At 47.8% G+C, this 10,831-nt stretch overlaps 1 long non-coding RNA gene across 1 annotated transcript; it reads left to right on the plus strand.

The window, feature by feature from the left end:
* Positions 1-828: 828 nt before the first annotated feature.
* On the plus strand, positions 829-6,283 carry LOC109781098 (uncharacterized). Its single transcript, XR_005773536.2, has 3 exons — positions 829-1,309; positions 5,330-5,392; positions 5,684-6,283. It is a non-coding gene; the product is annotated as an uncharacterized lncRNA (long non-coding RNA).
* Positions 6,284-10,831: the final 4,548 nt, after the last annotated feature.

Genomic DNA, 10,831 nt, shown 5'->3' on the forward strand with positions numbered 1-10,831 from the left:
CCGCATCCGGCGCAAACCCGCATAATTCCGGCGATTATACGGGCTCGACCCATTTTTCTGGCCAGACCAGAGCCCGCATCGGTGTCCGGCCCGTAAATTTTTTTGCCGCAGCCCGCAAACGCAACCCCCGAGCCACTATAACTGCGGGTTTGCGGGGCAGATGCGGGTCGAAACCCTATCCTCCCGCCGCCGCGTTCCCCTCCAATTCCCCACCGCGCCGCTCGATTTCTCGTCGCCGGCGAGCCTTGAACCACCATGGCCGACTCGAGGGATGAGGCGGAGCGCCGCCGCCGCGCCAGATCTGACGCCGCGCGCCAGCGGGGAGCGCGTCGGTGGCTCAACCAGCGTGCCCGGCCGCCGCCGGCATTCGACCTGCACGTGATGAAGGAGGAGCAGGCGAAGCTCTTCGTCGACCTCGGCTCCGACTCCTCCGACTCCGACTGATCGCCGCCGGTGGGCAGCTACCGCAGGAGCTCCGGTGAGCTCAATTTTGTTGCAGTGGTGCGGTAGCGTAGGCCCTGTCTAGCATATCTAACCTTTATGTATGCATGTGGCGTGTATGAACTTATTATGCGAAGAAGAACCATGCATGCGAGCGAGCTCCGGCGAGCTGTTGCTTAAATTTCTCGCGCGAAACAATTTTTTTTAAAATTTAGGGGTTTGTTTGCGGTTTCTAGTCTGCCGCCGCAAATTTCGGCCTGCATAACCGCCCCCGTGTGACTTGCAAACACATTTTATAGGTCGGCAAAATGCGGGGTCCGCTAGAGTTGGTCTTACACCTCACACATCAGCAAACCTTATCCCTTCCACCGTCTCCCCACCGCTCCTATAGAAAAGAAAAAGAAAAAGAAAACGCTAGCAGCGGAGCGCCACCACCCACCACACAACAGTCAGCCGCTGCCATCCTCGGTGCTCCCGGCGGTCGGCGAAGGAGACCCTGGGCGTGCTGCTGCTCCGGAGGAACGCTTACCTAGAGCAGGAGCTCGACCTTCGCTTCCGCCTCTTCCGCTCCTAGGATTCCCCTCCCGACGGGCGCGCCGAGTTCCTTCGCGCCAACACCTCCTCCATCGGCGCCGTCGTTGGCAACGCAGATGCCGCATCGATGCGCCGTCGTCCTTCTCTGTGGGGACCGACCGCGTCGACCTCCCAAGTGCCGGGAGCGGCGGATCTGCGTCACCAACACCCCCGACTTCCTCACCGATGAGGTCGCTGGCCTCGCCATCTCCGTGCCAAGGAAGACCATGCAGGCTGACCGCTACGTGCACGCCGGCTTGTGGAAGGCAAGGGGGACTACACAGTCACCATGCGGGTTAGTTTTCGATGCTTCCCCGTTGACTTCCGTTTGTATTGTTCTATCCACTGGAATCTTTAGTGATTCTTTAATATAAATGCATATATCTTAATCGATACTTTTAGTGGATACATGGTCGATGGCACCAAGTAATTACTTACTGGTGAGACATCACCCATCGAGATGGCGAGGCTTTGATTGGACATACACATATATACCTCTATGTAGCCCAAATCGTTAGGCTCAAATTCTTCCATGATGAGCGTTGTGTACTCATCCGCTCGCTCCTTGATCTTGGAAAGTTTGTTTGCTGAGGCACTAAGGGGGATAATCTGCGAAAGCGTGTCATCATTTGCTTAATTAATAGCGGAATATATGCTTCACACTTGCACACTAAGACTGCATTTTCAGTTTGGGCTCTTGTGACTGACCTCCTTAACATCCTTGGATGTGATTCTTCCATCAGCATTTTGTCAACCCTGAACAAAGTGCACCTATATATCAAGAGTGAAGGAAACCATGACAAGACATTTAGCATAAGTGAACTACCAACATGTCGATGCATGTTTCGTAACAGTTGTCGAAACCCTGGTGACTGAGTTGCTCCCAGATTTCTTTCAGCTCCGCCTTGGTCAGCTCTTCACTATCCCTCTCTTCCTCGCGGGTGAATCGAACATCTGCACTGCAAACTCGTCGGGCCCTTCCATCCCTCATCCCTGCACACACAATCAAAAGTAATCACTACTTGAAGAATACTACAAATTATATCCAAGGAATACTCACTGAAACTGTTCGATATACCTATCAATGCATTTTCCAAATCTGGAACGGAGCAGGACACCATCAACGTGTAAGTGATTGAACGATTTCTCCACGGCGGCCCAGCCGTCAGCGGCAACTTTGGCAGTCACAAACTGCAAGCCCTTGAGTGCCACTGCAGCGGTACTCTTGCTTCTGTTTTATCTCTTCCTTGCATGAGCCATGCAGCCTCTGTTGGAGAACGTAGTAATTTCAAAAAAATTCCTACGCACACGCAATATCATGGTGATGCATAGCAACGAGAGGGGAGAGTATGTCCACGTACCCTCGTAGACCGAAAGCGGAAGCGTTAGCACAACGCGGTTGATGTAGTCGTATGTCTTCACGATCCGACCGATCAAGTACCGAACGCACGACACCTCCGAGTTCAGCACACGTTCAGCCCGATGACGTCCCTCGAACTCCGATCCAGCCGAGTGTTGAGGGAGAGTTTCGTCAGCACGACGGCGTGGCGACGATGATGATGTTCTACCGACGCAGGGCTTCGCCTAAGCACCGCTACGATATTATCGAGGTGGACTATGGTGGAGGGGGGCACCGCACACGGCTAAAAGATCAATGATCAATTGTTGTGTCTATGGGGTGCCCCTGCCCCCGTATATAAAGGAGCAAGGGGGGAGAGGCGATCGGCCAGGAGAGGGGCACGCCAGGAGGAGTCCTACTCCCACCGGGAGTAGGATTCCCTCCCTTCCTTGTTGGATTAGGAGAAGGGGGAAAGAGGAGGAGGAGAAGAAGGAAAGGGGGGTGCCGCCCCCCTCCTTGTCCAATTCGGACTAGAAGGGGAGGGGGCGCGCGGCCTGCCCTGGCCGCCCCTCCTCTTCTCCACTAAGGCCCATGTAGGCCCATTAATCCCCCGGGGAGTTCCGGTAACCCCCCGGTACTCCAGTATATATCCGATAACCCCCGGAACCATTCCGGTGTCCGAATATAGTCGTCCAATATATCAATCTTCATGTCTCGACCATTTCGAGACTCCTCGTCATGTCCGTGATCATATCCGGGACTCTGAACTATCTTCGGTACATCAAAACATATAAACTCATAATATAACTATCATCAAAACTTTAAGCGTGCGGACCCTACGGGTTCGAGAACTATATAGACATGACCGAGACACGTCTCCGGTCAATAACCAATAGCGGAACTTGGATGCTCATATTGGCTCCCACATATTCTACGAAGATCTTTATCGGTCAAACCGCATAACAACATACGTTTGTTCCCTTTGTCATCGGTATGTTACTTGCCCGAGATTCGATCGTCGGTATCTCAATACCTAGTTCAATCTCGTTACCGGCTAGTCTCTTTTACTCGTTCCGTAATACATCATCCCGCAACTAACTCATTAGTTGCAATGCTTGCAAGGCTTAAGTGATGTGCATTACCGAGTGGGCCCAGAGATACCTCTCCGACAATCGGAGTGACAAATCCTAATCTCGAAATACGCCAATCCAACAAGTACCTTCGGAGACACCTGTAGAGCACCTTTATAATCACCCAGTTACGTTGTGATGTTTGGTAGCACACAAAGTGTTCCTGCGGTAAACGGGAGTTGCATAATCTCATAGTCATAATAACATGTATAAGTCATGAAGAAAGCAATAGCAGAATACTAAACGATCGTGTGCTAAGCTAACGGAATGGGTCAAGTCAATCACATCATTCTCCTAATGATGTGATCCCGTTAATCAAATGACAACTCATGTCTATGGCTAGGAAACATAACCATCTTTGATCAACGAGCTAGTCAAGTAGAGGCATACTAGTGACACTCTGTTTGTCTATGTATTCACACAAGTATTATGTTTCCGGTTAATACAGTTCTAGCATGAATAATAAACATTTATCATGATATAAGGAAATAAATAATAACTTTATTATTGCCTCTAGGGCATATTTCCTTCAGCCTCCGCAGGCACTGGCCTGACGCCTTGGACCAACACTGAATCGCGTTGTAGATCGAGCGTGATCTCGACAACATCGTCGTTGTCTCTGAGCCAGGTGGTCTTTGTGGCCTGTTGCTGCTTGGACCTTCTAAGCTTCCATTGTGTGTTTAGGATCAGTGTTGCAGTGTCAGAATCAGTGGCTCGCTTGCCAGCTTCAGTGTCAGCCATGTCCTTGTTTACCTACCTCTAGTACAACTTCTCCCTGCTCAAAGGAGAAGTTGGTCACTAACTGTCTTTTTGAGCGAATCAAAACTCAAAGCAGACGTGTCTCCACAAATAGAAAGGTAAAAAAATAGAAGTCACAAGTGTACTTGTAATAACTTAAGAAACAAGAGTAGAAATTACAAGAGAAGAGATCTTTCTTTCTATTTCCCAAGTGCTCAGATCTAGCTAGCTCAATCAAGGACTCATCTCTCCATGGGGGAAGTTAAGCGACATCATCCACTGGAGTAAACATATATTGGACCGAACCCCAAGTGGAGAAACAAACATACACTAACTAACCATCAAGCACAGAAGAAGAAAAGAAACTATTTTTTAATTCAAAGGGGAAAAGAGCAAAATTTATACCTTAAACCCAAGAGATTTCAGGCCCTAATTGGAACCGGGAGCAAAGAGAAGCCTTAATAAATACTCCCTCTGTCTCAAAATATAAGACATTTTTGACACTTTTGAGACATGGGGAGTACAAACCAAGTTGTTTGGGACCTAAACGCACGAGGGCAAACACCAACCAACACTGGCACTTGGCACTTCTCACTGGTGTCTGCTCTACTCCGAATGCGACTGGCTGGCCTCGCGACAAATGACAGGGGAAATTGGTTAGTGTATGGTTGCACTTCAGCTATAGGAAACTTAAGGGGGAAAACCAGAATATTCATATTTTTTCTCTTTGAATCAGATCTAGAGGTATTTTCCAAAAGAAACTTCGAAGAAAACAGAAACAACAGTAAAAAAACTGTCGGCAACTCCAAAAGAAGATGGTGGTGACTGAGAGTTAGCATCCGGAGATTTACATACATGTTTGTCGTGCATCCAGTGAATCACATACAAGTTTAGTTCAGTTTGTTTGCATCAAAATAGAAACCCTTCCAAGCTTCTAGCACTACCACTTTCCAATTATTATTTTGGCTACGTTGATATAACCAGTGTTCTTATATTTTCTTATGATGTGTCAATAGAATTTCTGGTGAATTTTACCTGTATGAAACTTTTTATGTGTGTTATGTCCTTTCAAGAATACTCTTGTACTTACATGATGTGGGTTATTCAGGTTATTATTTGGTGGCCAGATCTCATGAGAGGTGTTGTGTCAATTGCATTGGCCTACAATAAGGTAAAGTATTGTGAAACAACTAACCAGGAATCCTAATGTGCAGTGTGCACTTAATTTCTGTAATAAAACATTATAGATCATGGTGTCATAGACAACTAACCAGGAATCCTAATGTGCAGTGCCTACTCATTTTTTTAATAAAACATTATAGATCATGGTGTCCTGTAGGAAATTATATTATAGATCATGGTAACAAATTATATTGCATAAATCAGCAGTGTGATGATGACAATTTCCTTTATTTTCTTCGGAACATAAGATGTGCAAATTACAATGATGTAACCTATGCAGGGGAAGGGCTGGAAGTACGCCGACGGAAGGGCGCGATGGCGACCTATGTCCTTGAGACGGTGTGGCCACCAGTGCGAGGATGGTGTGGACATCGGAGCTAGGGCAACGCGTTGATATGGGCTGAGATGACCTCGAGACGGCGGCCACCGAGGCGACACGCCGTGGACACCAGATCAGGGCGGCTCGCCGAGGCGGGGATGTCTCCTCAAGACGGCGGCCACCAGAGCGAGGATGACATGGACACCAGATCTAAGGCAGCTCGCCGGGATGGGAAGGTCTCCTCGAGATGGCGGCCACCAGGGGCGAGGGCAGTTCGTGGCCTGGTGGCGGCGTTGATGACGGGCGTAGTGTATTTTCCTGGAGGTATTGGGTTGTCCAACATCCCGTGCGGGGGCAGACGCGTGGGCAGTCTGCCGGCAGAACATTTGCTCTGAACCGTTGATCTGATTGACAGACGATTGATGTAATGTGGACACTTGGATGCGTTTAAGTTGGTTTGATCGGACGGGGCTGGTTATCCTGTGTGCACTATTTGGTGTGGCTATAGCGGAATTCATGTTTGCTTTTTTAATAGTAGTATAGATAAGCTCGATTGTTTTACCCTTTCTCTCTCCCCCACGTCACATATCTTCATATGTGGCAGCTGTTACAGATAGCTGACTAGATGTCGTTGTACAGGCCCTAACAGTTGGTGCCCGTGGTCTCCGTTGAACCGTTCCGGTTAAATCCAGGTCGCTAACGAACCGCGGAATGTTCCGGCCCGCCTACTTGGTAAGCCACCAACAATGTTACTACGTAGAGTACTAGCCACCACGGTAGTTAGTGGTACGCGCTGTGCTGCAACCTGCAAGACACCACACAATCTTGGCGAGGGCACCAACGGAGAGATGGTTCTTCTCTCTGTTTCTCCCCCGGTGTTCCGGCGTTGAACCACCAACATGTTGTAAAAAAATAAGAACCACCAACATGGAATGCGTGAACGGCAAACGACAAATGAATACTGCGCCGACATGCCAACTCTCGTGAAATGGAGTCCTTGAGCGTAGAATCGGCACATGCCGGTCCTTTTATGCCACTACTGGAGTTTTTAGTTGCCTGCAGGAATGGAAACAAAATTCTGATCATATTTGCAAGCCGAATGTGAAACTAGTACTAGTACATCGCAGACAAAAGAAGAAAGAACTCACCTAGTGGGGTTTGAATTTGACGAAATAGGCTTGCACCCCGCTGTATTAATATAGCAAACATCCAATATAACCAACGATAGGTGCTGAGGCGAAAGCAGCGCAATCACGCCCAAAAGAAACGAAAGAAAAAAAATACAAAAGGAACAAATGCAGACAACGGCGAATCAACAAAAACGAAGAAGCCTCGTGATCGTTGCGCCCGCCGAAGATCTCCCACCAAGCTCCTAGGCTCCGAAGCGCCGGTACCAATCAACACCTCTAGGAAGGGACGCGACGACTACGAAGCTGCTGCCAAGGGTTTCCCCCTTACGCGGCGAGGATAAAGGGAGGGTAGCACCCGACGCCCTCCAGGAAGGTTCGGTGGCACCTTCAAGCGCCACCGCGTCGGTGTCGGACATGCCGACAGGGATTTCTCCCCACTACTAGAGAAAAACTTACTAGTGGCGCTGGATTTTTACATAGCAGTAGCGCGGGCGCTACAACTATTATTTAGCAGTAGCGCGTTTCTAAACCAGCGTTGTAGCTAAAATACTTAGTAGTAGCGCCTCTTTCTCTACCAACGCTACTACTATCACCACATAGTAGTAGCGCCCTATTTTCTCCCCACGCTACAACTAGGTAAATAAAAATTAAAAATAAAAAAGGAGTCAGAGACAATATTCATGGAAATCAAGACAAGTCCAGTGCAAATAAACTAAGTTCACATAACCATCTCACAAGCATTAACGACAATACCACATTTAATATAACCACACAATCTCACAAACTCATATATGTAGTCAACGATGCATGGATAGATCATAGTTGATAAGTCTACTAGGTAGTCATACTAGCATATATATATGGTTCAGCAGCCACACGCATGCATAGATAGATCTCACAAGCATATGTAGTTCTAGATGGTATCGATGACGACCATCATCCTCAAGCCTGGGCGGTGGGTGTTCCTGATAGTAATTAGGATTGCCTGTCCAACATGAAGATTCTTGCCGACGAGGAAGCTCTTCCGCCCAACCGAGTTGAAGTGTGTGCGACCGTCCGTGTCCACGCCGTACGCACAAGTGGTGACGGAGCCCCTCGCGGTAAGGCGTATTCCAGCGGAGCCTTCTTCATCAGGCTTGATACCACAACTCTCAGATAGGCTCTTTGGCAATTTCTGAATAAAAAACATATCAATTAATAAGTAGCCTCACACATTCTACACTATCAAAAGACAATACGACATTTCTACACTAAGTATAACAATAAAGCATATATATCATCGGATTCACTAAGCATATAAGATTCACTAAGCATATATATCATCGGATTCACTAAGCATATAGACCATCGGATTTACTAAGCATATAAGATTCACTAAGCATATAAGAATCACTAAGCATATAAGATTTACTAAGCATATATATCATCGGATTCACTAAGCATATAGACCATCGGATTTACTAAGCATATAAGATTCACTAAGCATATATATCATCGGATTCACTAAGCATATAGACCATCGGATTTACTAAGCATATAAGATTCACTAAGCATATATATCATCGGACTCTACACTAAGTATAACAATAAAGCATATCATCAAATTACTAAAGTAAATGCACCATACCATGATATGCCGATCAACCATGGTACTTGTCAGGCGGGTCACGAATGGCACCCCGACGAAGTTAGCACGTGGCGGAATGATGTCCCATAGGTTGCACACCTCCTCCTCGCTCAACCTCACTCATTGAGCAACGATGGCTTCACCAAGTGGGTCGTCATCATCCTCATCATCCTCATCATCTTCATCATCTTCAGCTTTGTTGACATAAATCACGGCCAACTTGGGTTTTTCTGCTCTAAAGGAGAAGCTGATCAACTCACCACCGGTGATACGCATGTGGGCGATGAAACGGACCCATCCATCTCCTCCCACCTGCGTCATATTTCGTCCTTTCTCGACCTCCATAGTGTAGGGGCCCCCAGGAGCCTCAAAGGTCACAGAGTCTCCGGTCAGTTTGTTGAATTCTGACCTCACATTGCATGGGACGATCTGTGTATAAAAAGCAAAATGATATATACACGATGCATTAATGCCAATAACACTAAAAACAAAATAGTGGTTACTAGTTTCATATAATTTATTACCGCCACATGAAGAAAACTAGACTCGAAGTAGATGCCGAACAGAGTGCCAGTTGCAAGGCTGCTGGCGCACCTTGACTTGCACCGACGACATGGTGGTGGTGGTGGTGGCGCCATTTCCCTAAAGCAATATGATTAGAGGATTAACGATCCAAAAAGTAAACATAAAGTTTTGAATAATATACACATCAGGTTCACATCATAGAGAATACACATGAGGTTCACATGGCAAGCAAAATAACAACTGAATTGTAGTTCAGTTCAGACAATAACCTAATAGAGATCATGTAACCCAAACAGAGCCTAATAAGCCAAACATAGACTAATATAGAATTCACAAGTGGGTGAAAATGTAGCCAACATTTTCTACTACAAAATATAAGCACCAGACTAAGAGGTAATACAAGGGAAGAACAATCGCACACACAGACAAAAGATAGCATCAACCTGTCCTAATTAACACAGCAAAGTCAGTTTTCTCATTCAAGAAAACAGAGACATGAGACAGATCAGTTAGCATTTCTTTTTCGAAACGGGTGTTAGCATATATTCAAATGCGCACCATAACAACTTGGCAGTTTGAGCATCAGCACATACATACACTCTCTTCAATCAGAAAGAGTATCGAATCAAGCATTGATTTTTCCATGAAACCACATAATAGTGAGGGCTTCTTGGTCATATCTTTATATGCATCAACAAAGAAGCTAGTGGATCAAATTCACACATAGGGTAGCTCATCACGAGGATACAAACATTTAGACCTTTAAGAAGAACTAGCACAATCAACATCATTCAGATGAAAGGAGGAGCATTCACGACATAACCCTAGTGTCAGGAAAGAACCCCTCTCTAAACCCTAGAACACTAGGCACCGCCGCCGCCGCCACTGCTCCAGGGACAACAGCCAAGAATTGAAACCCAAGTTTCAATTATATGTGCTAAACTGCTAATCAAGAATTGAAACCCAAGTTTCAGTGAGCAACAAAAAGCCTCTACTTCTCCTCTCTCTACTCTCTACTCAATCACGCGAGGAAACAAGCCTGGAACACGTCGTATCGAAGCGCGGAGTCATCGTGCAATCCCTAAATCCCTTTCGCCCACGCGAAATCCCAAAACATGGCGAGCCGCCGGCGAATCGATTGGAGCCTAGTTAGTGGTGGCGCGCGCAGGGAGGAGGAGATCGAGGGGGACTTACGGGGCTGGAGCGTCGGAGGAGGCGAGAGGCGACCGCGCGTGGTGGCGGCGCACGACGCCGTCGACAGGGGTGAGGCGGCCGGGGAGGAACCCTAACCGCGGCGGCGTCGTCGGGCGGAGGGGATCGATTGTGAGAGTGAGGGGGTGCGGGGGGCGCTCGGGCAGGTTTTCTTTTCCCCTGCTAGTAGCGCTGGGTAGAGGCGGGCGCTACTGCTAAGCCCACCAGTTGTAGCGCCCGTTCGAAACAAACGCTACCGGTAAGTGGGCTACCGTTTTTGCCCTGCGGCCCATGTAACAGCAGCGCGGCCCAAGCTAACAAACGCTGCTGTTATTTGGTAGTAGTAGCGTGTTTCCTACCCAGTGCTACTGGTAAATACCAGTAGCGTGGGGTCAAGAACAGGCGCTATTGGTAAACTTCTACCAATAAGCATTTTCCTAGTAGTGCCCGATCCCAACCATCACCCCGGGCGCTCCGGAGCATGCCACCATACCGGCCACCATCCTGCACCAAACACAGTCTTGAAGCCTCCCACGCTGTCTCACCACGGCACCGCGAAATGCGGCCTGCACAGCGAAGAAGAGGAGCCGGGACTAGGGGCAACAACACCTTCGAGACGCAGGAGGGCCTAATCTC

This window comes from Aegilops tauschii, chromosome 3, assembly GCF_002575655.3.
Source record: "Aegilops tauschii subsp. strangulata cultivar AL8/78 chromosome 3, Aet v6.0, whole genome shotgun sequence".
NCBI classification, from domain to species: domain Eukaryota; kingdom Viridiplantae; phylum Streptophyta; class Magnoliopsida; order Poales; family Poaceae; genus Aegilops; species Aegilops tauschii.